The sequence below is a fragment of the Dermochelys coriacea genome, chromosome 11 (assembly GCF_009764565.3).
Source record: "Dermochelys coriacea isolate rDerCor1 chromosome 11, rDerCor1.pri.v4, whole genome shotgun sequence".
Taxonomy (NCBI): Eukaryota; Metazoa; Chordata; order Testudines; family Dermochelyidae; genus Dermochelys; species Dermochelys coriacea.
The window spans coordinates 5,704,063-5,718,565 of NC_050078.2; the positions used below are offsets into that span (position 1 = coordinate 5,704,063).

At 45.5% G+C, this 14,503-nt stretch overlaps 1 long non-coding RNA gene across 1 annotated transcript in view; it reads right to left on the minus strand.

Moving 5' to 3' along the window:
• Window positions 1–1,447: 1,447 nt before the first annotated feature.
• The window catches only part of LOC122458046, a 65,146-nt gene continuing 52,090 nt past the window's right edge, over window positions 1,448–14,503 (minus strand). The window contains exons 5-6 of the long non-coding RNA XR_006277862.1: window positions 8,431–9,941; window positions 1,448–8,032 (exon numbers count right to left, since the gene is read on the minus strand). This is a non-coding gene — a long non-coding RNA (uncharacterized LOC122458046). The remainder of the gene's footprint in view (window positions 8,033–8,430; window positions 9,942–14,503) is intronic.

Sequence of the window (14,503 nt, forward strand, 5' to 3'; positions counted from 1 at the left end):
TATGTACAGCCAAGGAGAGCCTGTCAGCTATAGGGGCCGGCTCAGCATGCATATTCCACTGGCAGACAGGTAAATGGCTGTTAGCATGCTGCCAGCTCGGCTCAGCTCCTACAAGCTGCTGAAGCACACCTGATAGATTATTCTCCCTGTTGGTACCCTCGATGGAGAGCAAATTATCCTGACAACACACGTTATTCTAGCCACTCGTGGTTTGGGGATGATGGGAAGCCAAACGCTCTGGTAAGCACCACCCTCTGTGACTTTAAAGGGCTCGTCTGATCCAATGCTGTTCAGTGCTCAGCGCTGTACAAACCTATAAAGAACCTCAGCTTTGATCCAAGGGACTTGAACCCAGATCCTGAAAGGGTAGTTTGACCAAGGGATAGAAAATCAATTGCAGTTGAGTGTCAAAATACCTTTTGAGGATCTGGGCCTTACAGTCTAAATCAGCCAGCACCATTCAGATGCCTGAGGACAGTTCATCCCACTGGGGCTGGTGAACTGTCCCTCCTTGCACAAGCTGCTTTTCCTATGCCCCAGGAGTCATTTGCCCTGAGGGACAGGTAAGCAGCGTTACTGCCCCTCTCCCTTGCACTCTGCTCTGGGGGTTGGAGAGAAGCTTTCAAAGCAGGTCTTGTTCATGGGAATTCTGATTCGTTGCCTCTCTGGCCACACCTCTAACTAGTTAGCACCACCCACTTTGATGTTGCAACCTGCCCCCGTGAGCTCTTGGCATGGAGCAGAGCTTGCAGCTGCTTTATGCCCCGGGCCCCTCCCTCTGGTGAATTTTCCATCACCTCCATGTATTCATCAAGTACACTGAAAGCAATGGGAGCATTGGGTGCGCAACATCCACTTATTTAAGGGGCTTATTGTGAATTTAAGAGCTTAATTTTAGCACCCCATTGTGAAAAATCTGTCTTAGTGCATCCCAGTAGCCAGCTAATCAGCATCCAGCAGTGAAAATATGATAGAGCTATGAAATTATGTGGTGAGAGGTAAATCAGAGGAAGGTCATGGCCATGTACATTCAAGCCACAGACTGCTGCCATGTGCTCTAGCTCCGTGCCATCCCGGACAGACAGGTTGATTTGTCTTTCTGTTGAGTGCAGTTGGGAATGGAAGTGTTTACAGCAAGTCATGAAGCTGGAGAATGATGGTCATTTTCCTTTCTCAGGCCTCTTTTGCCAAACAAGGAGAGGAAGGCCGCCAGGAAAAAGGATGTAGATTTAGCAATGTTTGCTCAACAAAATCCCAGACCCCAAAGGTCAAGTTTCCCAGACTAAACAGAGAGAAAAAACATTTCTTCTGAATGCCTGGTCTGAATCCCAGCATTAGAGGCATTTCCCAAGCCTGAAATGTCTCTGTTTCAAATCACCGTGGACAAGGGCAGCCCTGTTAACCTCATGGCACAGTCCTGAGTGAGCGTTCTGGACGGCAGCAAAGCTGGGTATCCAACTTCTCCGGCAGCTCCAGAGGGGCTGATTGTTTGGCTTTTCTCTACTTCTCAGAAACAAATCTCTCCTATAATTAAACTGAGCTGCACAAGATCCAGCAGAGACGGATGGCACTGGGAGGAGCCATGCCCACACAGCCCATAGGTTAAGGCCCATATAACCCAGTTGTGCTCAGAGTTGCAGCTTTAGATCTGTATCTACTTCAATCAGGTTGGATGGGTGCAGGGCTGGAGTATGCCTGATAGGTGCCCGGAGCTGTTACAGTTTTGGGGGGTCTTCTTTGCATATTTAATTCCTTCCTTTACTGATTTACCAACACCCAGGCCCAATGCTAAACCCTCCATTGTGAAATTACCCTTTATTTCAGTTCTGGTTTTTAAACGTGAGAGACCAATAGCAAGCCAAATGCAAGTTAAACCAAACAAAAACATTTTCATTTCAGCACATACTAGAGTGTCACACGTTGCTTTTACTGACCACGGATCTATAGTTTGGGGGACTTTTCAAAATCCGAGGCCCAGGCTGCAGCCTCTAAACCCCCTGCGTTAATCTAGCAGTGTGTGAATGGAAAAGAAGGTAGGATATAATTTTCAGATACATGATTCGTGCCCTTATGTATTTCCAAGAAAAGAGGATTCACTTGGATTGACAGGCTAGCAAGGAAGCCAATATAAACACATCCTCCACCTATATTACAGCCTACCCTATCATGGCGTGAACGCTGTGACTACAGAACGTGGCCCTACGGGATGATGAGTTGCATCTCTTTTTTATTACCATTCTCTGTAAGATGGTGGATGTACAACACAGCCCCTGCCCAGCAAAATAATATCTAAAAAGCCAAAGCAAAGGATGGGAGTGGGACTGAGTTGCAGCAGAGGCGAAGTGACACAAGGCAAAGTCACACAGTGGGTCAGTGGTTGATCTAGCTTCCCTCTATTTCATTTTATTTCTTTGTATCATTTAGGACCTGTATTAATCACTGTTGGGTTTTTTTTACTTCCCGTAGAGTGAGGAGGTTGTTTTTCTCCCCTCCACTTTGAGGAGTACGTTTAGTTTTCCGCTTCTTTGGTGTGGGTGTGTGTGTGTGTGTGTGTGTGTGTGGGAGGATTGATCTTTTACACAGACTGATTATGTAGCCTGGCGTGATCTCATCTTTCGAGCACAGGCGGGAGCTCCTTCTTGAGTTAAGCCGGATCATCATCTTGATCTGGGTGCTTTGATAAGGGGAATTGATAAACCTCAGAGGATGCTTGAGTGCAGAGGAGAACGGTTGGGGTTTTGTTTTTTTTTTGTGGGAGACACGGTGGGCTAGAGCCGTTTGGAGACCAATGCCAAACCCTGTCTGAGTTCTGGAGCTGGGTGAGTGTCTCTCAGTTAGGGTACTAAGCTCATTGGAATGCCTGTTTATGTTCATCAGAAATCCGCCAACCCTTAGATGACGTGGCTGTGATGGGAGACCAGGTGGGGGAACCAATATTTTTTATTGGACCAACCTCTATGTTGAGGGGAGAGACAAGCTTTTGAACTTACACAGAGCTCTTCTGCAGGGCTCAGTTGCCCACTATATCTGGCTAGATCAAGGCAGGACTGTTACAATGCAACCTTCTGTCAGCCCTAAGGGCCTGATACTCTGTTACATCAAGTCCCCTTTATGCAGCATGGAGAGCCCTTAAAGGGGGGCAGATAGGGCTCCCTGTGAATACCCCCTTCAGAAGGGTCCTCACCCAGAGCAAACTGGCCTAAGGGCTGTACCCGGCTCTCCGCCCCATGGTAGGAAGGGGCAGAGGGCATGTCTTGGGGGAGGTTAGAATGCCCTGTACCACAGCTATTCTCTGCATCCCAGGGCCCAGCAGACCGTCAGGCAGCATTGTGCGTCCCCTCATTGCAACCACGGTAGCTGAGCTTCCTCTGCAGATGCCTGCACAGCCCTGACATTGCTCCTGGCTCTGAATAGCCTGGCAGGTAAGGGACAGAAGAGGGAAGCCCGGAGGGCAATGGACCGTGGGAGAACAGGAGGAAGGGAGACTGGGCACGGGGTGCTGATGGACTCAATGTCCCAATCTGAGTCCTGTCAAAGGGCGAGCCGTCACACCCGCTGTGGAGCGGTGTCCAGTGGACACCCACCCAGCCCTATCAGACTGGACCCTGGTAGGGGTGAAATCTTGACCCTGCTGACGTTAATGGGAGTTCAATGAGCCAGGAGTTCACCCCTAGAATCTGCACACTGTTCTGCACTGCCATGAGCCGAACATGCCCTGCATATAGGAAATTTTCAAGGGCTGCTGCTCACGCAGCATGGCAGTAGGTGCTAGAGAAATATCAGAAAAAGCAGTGTAAAGGCAAAGTTCTCTGCCTTCCATCTTGTCCCTCCAAGCATACTGGAAGATCGTGCTAGTTTGGAAAATTCTAGAGCAGGAGAGGAGTGAGAATGTGAGTGAGCAAATCATGAAGGCGGCCGAAAATAATACTCAGCTAGAGAAATTACTGGTGATAAAGTAACTGTGTGTGTGTGTGGGGGTGGTGCGCGTGTGCATGTGCACACACTTGATGGAGCTAGAAAGGATAGGACAAGGGCCGTGGTAATGGGATGTGGATCCTTTCACCTCAAAGTGTGCTGGTTCAAAATGTTCAAGGGATATGACTGAAAAGTTACCACCATTTGATGGTCATGTGGTAGCCTAGGTAATTCATTTGGTGCTTCCCATCCCGTTCCAAAAGACCAGAGTCCACATCATGACCACCCTTCACAAAAATATAGCACATCAACAGGTAACCTCAGCAGAGGTTGCCAAGAGTCCCATTGGGCCCTGGAGACTGAACTATCCTCCGTCTCTTCCAGATGGCCACTTCTGGGGTAGGATTGGGGCACAGCAGTGGGACAACCCGGAGAGATTGCATTGCTACTGCCCTTGTTAGACCCATTCTGTTGGTCAGGAGAGGACTTCAGTGTCCATGATTGTCAACCTCCCACTATTCAGCTATCCTGCTTGTTAAGAAGGAAGGATGGTGTGTCTCTGTGTGTGTGTAGGGAGGGAGAAGCGGGCTCCTGCAGAAGGAAAAGGACCATTGTACCTCAGAGGACTGGAGTAGCCTGTCAATTTTTTTTTCTGACTGGGTCATTTCCACTTTGGCTTTAGCAAACTGCCAGCCCTCTATTGAATAGTCAGTATTGTGTGTCTGGTATTCCAGGGACAGCTCAGCTTTTGCTGAGTCCCCGGTGACAAGGATCCAACCAGACAGAATAAAAATGTTCCTTTCTTTTCATTTCCCTGGGGCTTCACTTCTGCCTCTGCTGGAAGAGGTCAGACTCCCTGCCCCCAGGGAAACCAGCTTCCCAGCGTGAGCAATACCGTCCAAGGAGGGTCGCATGTCGGGGACTGTAAAGCTGACAGCTCTGCCTGTGATTAATTTCGTACTGTTGTTATTATCTTTTCTTTTAAAGAACTGCTGCAGCCTGCAGGTCACTGGTGTAAATTGCTGGTGGTCTCTTCAACAGAGCTATAGTGATTTACACCAGTGAAGGATCTGGCTTCTCTCTTGAGAGGGACAAGGGAGCTAGCTTCACCCCCTGTCTGAGGCTGTACGTTGCGTATCAATTCCTGGGAATGCTGAGTGACATATGCACATGGTCGTTTAAGGGCTCGGCAAAGAGGAAAAAAAAATCAGTAAACATCCTCTGTTTGCTGCTGCTGACTCCCTCTTCTAGATCATTAATGAAGATATTAAATATAACACTCTGCCCACTTCCCTGTGCTCAAAGCCCACCAGCCAGTTTGCAAACTGAGCCCAACCATTCCTTTTTCACATAATGGGTTTGAGATATATTATAGCACGTTTTACCAAAATCGAAGAGCTTGATTCTCAGGCCTGGCCAACACAGCAGAGCTAGGTCGGCGCAAGGCAGCTTATCTTGACCTAACTACTGAAGGTCTAAATTTAAATTTTGCTCCTGCCGACATAACTGCCCCATGACGTCGACTTAATAACTCCACCCCCATGAGCAGCATAGAGCCAAGGTCGATGTTGTTAGGTCGACGCAGAGTCAGAGTACACACTGCTTTGCTTATGTCGACTGTTACTGGCTTTCAGGAGCCTTCCCACAATGCCCCCCAGCTGACAGTACAATCGATATGAGCGCTCCTGGTGAGAAACTTCACTGCCGATACAGGGATCAAAGTGTAGGCACGCGCAAATGATGTAATTACCACGGCCGCTGTGTGCCGACCTACGTTAAGTCGACTTAATTTTGTCAGGTAGACATGGCCTCGGTTTCACTAAGCCCTACTCTGACAGTGTAAAGTAATTTATGCCCACGGTACGGCTCCTTTATGCAGCCAGAGTGGTGCAAAAAAACCTTAGGGCAGAGGTCCCCAAACTATGGGGCATGCCCCTCTAGTGGGGCACGGAGGAATGTTCAGTAGGGCACAGCAGGGGCCCAGGCCAGGCCCCACGGAGAGGCAGGGAGGGAGCACCACCCAGCTCCGCTCCTGGCCCTGGCCCTGGCCCTGGCTCCAGCCCCACCTCAGAGCCCCGAGGGCTGACCCCTGGCTGCCATCCGAGACCCCTAACTTAGGCTCTGCTCCTGGCCCCACCCCCAACTGTGGCCTCAGCCTTGGCTCCCTTACCCCCGCCTGCATGCCCCTCTCCCAGAGCTACGGCCCCACTCCCAGCCCTGGCTCTGGGGTGGGGCGGGAAGGGGTGTGTGAAAACAGGGGTGGGGGGCATGAGGTAAAAATTTTGGGACCACTGCCTTAGGGTAAATGAGACTCAGATACCACAGTCCTTACACCACCAAATTTGTCTGTCGAGTTTTGTTCTTCATCATCCTGCACTGGACCCACAAGATTCTCACAGGGTTTTTTTCTTCTCTGAAGCTTTGCTCGTTATTTGATAGGGATGGAAGAGAGATTCAGAACTGATAACTGCCCAGATCACTCTTGTGGGTTTTTACACCCCAATTTCCCAACCAGTTTTTCTGTCTACTAATCCTATCACCTTTGCAAATGATAAGGGATTTCCCCTCCCCCCAGCTCTGGAGGTAAAGCACTCTTATCATCCCCCATCGGAGAAGTGGGGAGCTGACGCCCAGAGTAATTGACTCGCCCAGGAAGTGTGGGCAGAGCCAGGAAATGAATGTAGGTCTCATGGAGCGCCCCCACCCCACAATCTGGTTTCTGAACCACAGCCCATCCTTCCTTCCCTGTCGAAGAGGAATTGTCCTGCCTGTCGTGGCGAAGGCTGATGAGCAATGTAAGTACAAAGAGGAGAAAAAATCAAAGTGAGAAAAGGAACCTAAAAAGGAAGGGAAATCAGAATGAAAATGCAAAGGGAGTAACAGGAACAAAAGGTAGAAAATAGCCACATTGAGAGGGTGCTACAAAGAATAATAGAGAATTGGAGTGGGGGGGGCAGGAAATAGTGGAACAAGAACCAGAAAACCAGAGGAAAGACAGTGGGGATCTTTCTGCAGCTGTAAAGGAGGAATGAGTGCGGATTTACTGCATGTGTACGTAAGCGACTGTGCGGGTCCCCACTCAAGCTGCAAGGCTGGGCAATGGGAGGAGAGAAAGCCACTCTGTTGGGTGTGAATCCCTGTGGACCAGAATCAAAGGAATGGCCAGGAGATCAGGACTCCTCGACTCCTGTAGAAAACTCCTGCACCAAGCCTGGCTACTCAAGCTTGGTACAAGACAGAGGGCTAGGGGTGGGTTGGGCCTATAGGCAGTAAAGAGAGAGAGAAATGAATCAGGAGAGGGAGAGAGACGCGAACTCCATCAGCCAGAGCAATAATCAGAGGCAAGATGATTAGTAGCCCCATGAAAAACCTCATTACTTGAGACATTTAAAACTTGGCTAGGCAAAGTGCTAGAGATATGCCATAGGGAAGAATGCTAGAGTGCCTGGGGAGGGATGGGGACAGATTACATAGCTTCAGAGGTCTTTTCCATCTCTGTCATCTATTATTCTGTGACTACAGGATTAATAACAATATCAGCAGAGGTGGCACATTTCATTCCTAGCCATTAGGATGCAAAAATAATATAAGATCCAACCCAACCACATTAAGGGGTTAAAGAGCTATATATTAAAACAAACACACACAAAACCAAGGACCAACAGAAAAAGAAACCAGAGGTAAAAAAAATGTAGTAAATAATGCGTACATATCATCCAGATTCCCACTGCAGTTTGGTTAAATGCTTCTGTAATTCTGCCCTGAATTTATATTAGTAATAATGAAGAAGTCTTTGCACTAATTGTTGCGCTTTTCATCTGTGGATCTTATTATGAAACACAAAGGGAATTATCTAGCTCAGTGGAACGAGAAAGGCCCCTGTGAAGATGGAAGAGGGTGCAATGGGCTTGTGAAATAAAACAAGGTGTATTTTTGGTGTTGAAAACTGGAAAACATACATTGAGCAAGACGCTCCTGACATGGTTGAGAATGATGGAGTGAGGAACAGAAGAGAAAAATCTATTACACGCAGTATGGTGAAGATGTGGGAGAGGAAGAATGGGTTTGTGGGTAAGACACTGGACTTGAATTCAGGATATCCTAGTTTCAGTGAATCCTGGGAGATGGGTCATTACATAAAGTAAAACTATTTCCCCATATTATTTCTCCCCCACCCCATCCCCCACTGTTCCTCAGACGTTCTTGTTAACTGCTGGAAATGGCCTACCTTGCTTGTCACCACAAAAGGTTTTCCTCCTTCCCTCCCTCCTTCCTGCTGGTAATAGCTCATCTTAAGTGATCACTCCTTACAGTGTGTATGATAAAACCCATTGTTTCATGTTCTCTGTGTGTGTATATAAATCTCTCTACTGTATTTTCCACCGAATGCATCCGATGAAGTGAGCTGTAGCTCACGAAAGCTTATGCTCAAATAAATTTGTTAGTCTCTAAGGTGCCACAAGTACTCCTTTTCTTTTTTGCAAATACAGACTAACACGGCTGCTACTCTGAAACCTGGGAGATCTATGGCATTTGGAGATGGAGCTCCAGCCCATTCAGTGGTGGAAAACGATTCTTCCCAACTGAGGCACTGATCCAGCAAAGTGCTTCAGTACCTGCTTAACTTAAATCATGTTAGTAGCACCATTGACTTCACTGGGACTCTTGATATGCTTAAAGATAGGCATGCATCTTCCTGAATCAGGGCTAAAGGCCTTGATCCTGCTCGCTTTGAAGTGAATGATAACACTTATCTGGACTACAATGGTCATAGAAGCAGGTCTCAAATTCAATGAGGCTACTGATGAGGTCGGGGTACTTCATCACCATAGTATCTGAGCACCTCATCACCTTCAATGTAATTATTGTCATAACACCTCTGTGAGATCAGGAAGCACTATTACCTCCTGCCCAAGGCGAAAAAAGAGAGAATTGTGGTGAATCAGGGATGTGAACCCAGGTCTCCCAACTCCAAGGCTAATGCCCTGGACTGTCTTGAAAAATTTAAAGTCAAGAACAGAACATCCACACTGGGTCAGACCAATAAGTCCATCTAGCCCAGTATTGTGTATCTGCCTGTGGTCAGTGCCAGATGCTTCTAGCAGTTGGAGATTTAGGGGTGGGCGCATAACTTAATAACTATCAGTAGTAGAATTGTAGATTAAATTAAAACAAATCTAAATAATAAAGAGCTGTGCCATTAATTCACTAACCTCCAACCTCCTCATGTCACCTCATTATTCCTATTACTAATGTAACCCAATGAATTTCAGTATATTGTTATTATTATATATGGTAATGATCAGTTTGCTCTAGGTGCTTGCCAGGCCATCAAGAAGGATGGTGTCTGCTTCAGGCAGTCTAAGCAGAGACAAGCTTGACAGCTATATAAATATTTTACCCAGACACAGAACTTTGTTAAGGTTGACAGTGAATATCGGATCTTTTCAGAGTTAAAATGAAATACTATTAAAAGAGCACCAATATTTTAAAACCAACCATCAGATCCACAATAAATCCAGAGTGAAGGTTAATATATTAAAAAAAATCAAAACTTTACAGCAGTCAGCGTTTCCCAGTTAAGGCATGCACAGTTATGCCAGGAGCATAATTGACTTAGGAGCTGTTGTCTGGTAGCCAGGGAGGTATCAGTCAAAAGCACAGCTGGTGAGGTTGGAGGCAAGCTGTGATTTTACCTATTTATTGTAGAAAAGTCACTGTGAAAAACCACCTTATCAATCGAGTTACCCTTTTAAGGCTATTTCCATAAGGAAATGGGGCTAGAAATGTACTTTAAAAGAACATTTAGGCTTCCAACAGTCATTTGATGTTTTTTTTTAACTCCCCTGGAATCTGTAATGGATCATTCTGATGTTCCTAATTCAACAGAGAATAACTTCCCAAATATTAAAAATTAGTTCTGGGCACTTGAGCCTTGATCCAAAGGCTACTGAAGTCAAGGGAAGTGTTCCATCTCGTCATGATCTTCACTTGAAGTTTCTAGGACAAGCTGTTTCTGAGATAAGCTGTGGGAAGGAGGAAAAAAAGAGTATTAGTGGAATCTTCAAAGTGAAATAAACACCTGTTCTTTCCCTTCGCCCTACATATGAAAAACCACCTATCCAAATTAACTCAGGTTTTAGCAAAAAGTTTCTCTGCTGCAGAAAGGCCCCACATGCAAAATTTCAAGTGGACCCTCATGATTAGTGTAAACTGCCTGGGAGGGAGGAGAGAAGACAAAATTAATTGAGTAAGCATGGAGAGTAAGGGTGGAAGTTTTTTTGTTGAAGCTTCAAAAATTTGAAAAACAGACTTCAACGAGAAACTGCAGAACTGGAATTAATTTGCAAACTGGACACGATCAAATTAGGCCTGAATAAAGACTGGGAGGGGATGGGTCTCTACAAAAAGTAAAAAGAAAAGGAGTACTTGTGGCACCTTAGAGACTAACAAATTTATTTGAGCATAAGCTTTCGTGAGCTACAGCTCACTTCATCGGATGCATGCGGTGGAAAATACAGTGGGGAGATTTATATACACACACAGAGAACATGAAACAATGGGTTTTATCATACACACTGTAAGGGGAGTGATCACTTAAGATGAGTCATCACCAGCAGGAGGGGGGGAAGGAGGAAAACCTTTCATGGTGACAAGCAAGGTGGGCCATTTCCAGCAGTTAACAAGAATGTCTGAGGAACTGGGGGGATGGGGTGGGGGGGAGAAATACCATGGGGAAATAGTTTTACTTTGTTTAATGACTCATCCACTCCCAGTCTCTATTCAAGCCTAAGTTAATTGTATCCAGTTTGCAAATTAATTCCAATTCAGCAGTCTCTTGCTGGAGTCTGTTTTTGAAGTTTTTTTGTTGAAGGATAGTCACTCTCAGGTCTCTAATCGAGTGACCGGAGAGATTGAAGTGTTCTCCGACTGGTTTTTGAATGTTATAATTCTTGACATCTGATTTGTGTCCATTCATTCTTTTACGTAGAGACTGTCCAGTTTGACCAATGTACATGGCAGAGGGGCATTGCTGGCACGTGATGGCATATATCAGATTAGTTGATGCGCAGGTGAACGAGCCTCTGATAGTGTGGCTGATGTGATTAGGCCCTATGATGGTGTCCCCTGAATAGATATGTGGACAGAGTTGGCAACAGGCTTTGTTGCAAGGATAGGTTCCTGGGTTAGTGGTTCTGTTGTGTGGTGCGTGGTTGCTGGTGAGTATTTGCTTCAGACTGGGGGGCTGTCTGTAAGCAAGGACTGGCCTGTCTCCCAAGATCTGTGAGAGCGATGGGTCATCCTTCAGGATAGGTTGTAGATCCTTGATGATGCGTTGGAGAGGTTTTAGTTGGGGGCTGAAGGTGATGGCTAGTGACGTTCTGTTATTTTCTTTGTTTGGCCTGTCCTGTAGTAGGTGACAGTTCTTGTCCCCTAATGCCTCTACTCTACTTGTGCTACATTGATGACATCTTCATCATCTGGACCCATGGAAAAGAAGCCCTTGAGGAATTCCACCAGGATTTCAACAATTTCCATCCCACCATCAACCTCAGCCTGGACCAGTCCACACAAGAGATCCACTTCCTGGACACTACGGTGCTAATAAGCGATGGTCACATAAACACTACCCTATATTGGAAACCTGCTCACCGCTATTCCTACCTACATGCCTCTAGCTTTCATCCAGATCACACCACACGATCCATTGTCTACAGCCAAGCTCTACGAATAACCGCATTTGCTCCAACCCCTCAGACAGAGACAAACACCTACAAGATCTCTATGATGCATTCCTACAACTACAATTCCCACCTGCTGAAGTGAAGAAACAGATTGACAGAGCCAGAAGAGTACCCAGAAGTCACCTACTACAGGACAGGCCCAACAAAGAAAACAACAGAACGCCACTAGCCATCACCTTCAGCCCCCAACTAAAACCTCTCCAACGCATCATCAAGGATCTACAACCTATCCTGAAGGACGACCCATCACTCTCACAGATCTTGGGAGACAGGCCAGTCCTTGCTTACAGACATCCCCCTAACCTGAAGCAAATACTCACAAGTAATCACGCACCACACAACAGAACCACTAACCCAGGAACCTATCCTTGCAACAAAACCCGTTGCCAACTCTGTCCACATATCTATTCAGGGGATACCATCATAGGGCCTAATCACATCAGCCACACTATCAGAGGCTCGTTCACCTGCACATCTACCAATGTGATATATGCCATCATGTGCCAGCAATGCCCCTTTGCCATGTACATTGGCCAAACTGGACAGTCTCTACGTAAAAGAATGAATGGACACAAATCAGACGTCAAGAATTATAACATTCAAAAACCAGTCAGAGAACACTTCAATCTCTCCGGTCACTCGATTAGAGACGTGAGAGTGACAATCCTTCAATAAAAAACTTCAAAAACAGACTCCAGCAAGAGACTGCTTAATTGGAATTAATTTGCAAACTGGATACAATTAACTTAGGCTTGAATAGAGACTGGGAATGGATGAGTCATTATACAAAGTAAAACTATTTCCCCACGTTATTTCTCTCCCCCCCCCCAGTTCCTCAGACATTCTTGTTAACTGCTGGAAATGGCCCACCTTGCTTGTCACCATGAAAGGTTTTCCTCCTCCCCGCCCCCGCTGCTGATGGCTCATCTTAAGTGATCACTCCCCTTACAGTGTGTATGATAAAACCCATTGTTTCATGTTCTCTGTGTATGTGTATATAAATCTCCCCACTATATTTTCCACCGCATGCATCCGATGAAGTGAGCTGTAGCTCACGAAAGCTTATGCTCAAATAAATTTGTTAGTCTCTAAGGTGCCACAAGTACTCCTTTTCTTTTTGAGAATACAGACTAACACGGCTGCTACTCTGAAACCTGTCATTATAAAAAGTAATTTTCCCTCTCTTGATATTCACCCCTTCTTGTCAACTGTTGAGAATAGGCCACTTCCACCTTAATTGAATTGGCTCATTAGCACTGACCCACCCCCCCACTTGGTAAGGCAACTCCCATCTTTTCATGTGCAGTATATATATATATATTGTATTTTTCACTCCATGCATCTGATGAAGTGGGTTTTAGCCCACGAAATCTTATGCCCAAATAAATTTGTTAGTTTCTAAGGTGCCACAAGGACTCCTCATTGTTTTTGCTGATACAGACTAACACGGCTACCACTCTGAAACCTATGCAGTTCTTGGCTTTGTTATGCATTGGTCATTGGAGAGAAACTATGGATGACAGAGTTTGTTTTCTGCTTTATTCTCTATATTCGGAGGCAATGCTTGGGACAGAATAGTTTCTTGGGAATTGACATTGCTGGATGGAATGAGATTTCTGGAAGAGAAGATTTCATGCATGCTATTGGTGACCGCCTCTGTTCTGAGACATATGTGTAAATAAAGCATGTTATACCTTGAGTATAATTACATTACTTAAGGAAGCTGACCTATAACACATCTGCTACCACTTGGCAGCAGGCAACAAGAATGTCAGCTGTTAGACACGGGTGTTGGAAAAAGGGCAACAATATATATTTTGTACTATATATTAGAGGTGAGAAAATAATTTATGTTTGCGTTTGGGGGCCAAACCAGAAAATCTGAAACACCCTTCCTTTGCTGATTTTTTCAAAACTTTGAATTGAAAAATTTCATTTTGAATCAACCAAACCATTTTGTGCTGACCTGATACCATTTTTTTTATAGTTTTTCTTTTCGATTCAATCATTTTCTGGTGTTTTTCACCCTTGATTTGTAGCCTTTTTTCTTTTTTTTTTTAATTGCAAAAATTTCAAAACAGAACACCATTTCCAAACGAAAAGTCAAAGTGAAATGTTTCAACTTCTTTTACATTTCCTTTTCAGGTTTTTTTCAGCCAAAACTATTTGTTGAATTTGACCTGAATTTGAGAATCATTTCAGTGCCCTCACAAAATGTATTTTTCAGCAAAGTTGCTATTCACCAAAAAAGTCATCCAGTTCTACGATATATATATAAGCAAGCCCTGTAGCCTGAAGGTAAGGAGCTTTCTCCTTCCATCTGTTGGCGATCAGGGGGAAGAACAGCCTCTGAGTTGCATAAAACTACTTACTGAGAAATCCAGATGCACAGAAGCTCCCTAGGGAAGGAGCTCTCTGCCTCTATCTATTAGTAAGGAAGGTATCGTACATCTACAAAGAACTGGCATAAGCTTTTTACCCAGAATTCCACCAATTAAAGTCTGGTAGTCACCATAACCATACACAAACATAGAATTAGTTGTGTAGTGGAACTGAACTGAGAGGAGAGAAAGAAAAACAACTCTTATCTGCTAGCAAGGACTGTGAACAAAGATCCTTTATACTACTGATTCCTCTCTGCTGAGTATCCTGTATTAGTAGGAGGGTTCTTCGATGGGAGACAGTGCAGCTCCTCAATCAGGTGCAAAATGGAGACAGCACTTCAGTGAATCAACAGAGGATAGCAGCAAAGCTGAGTGAATTCTGGGGAGGCCCTTCCTATCCAGCCGCTAAATAAAGCTGAAATCACTTTTGGTGAGTTTGGTGGTACAACCTCAGAATGA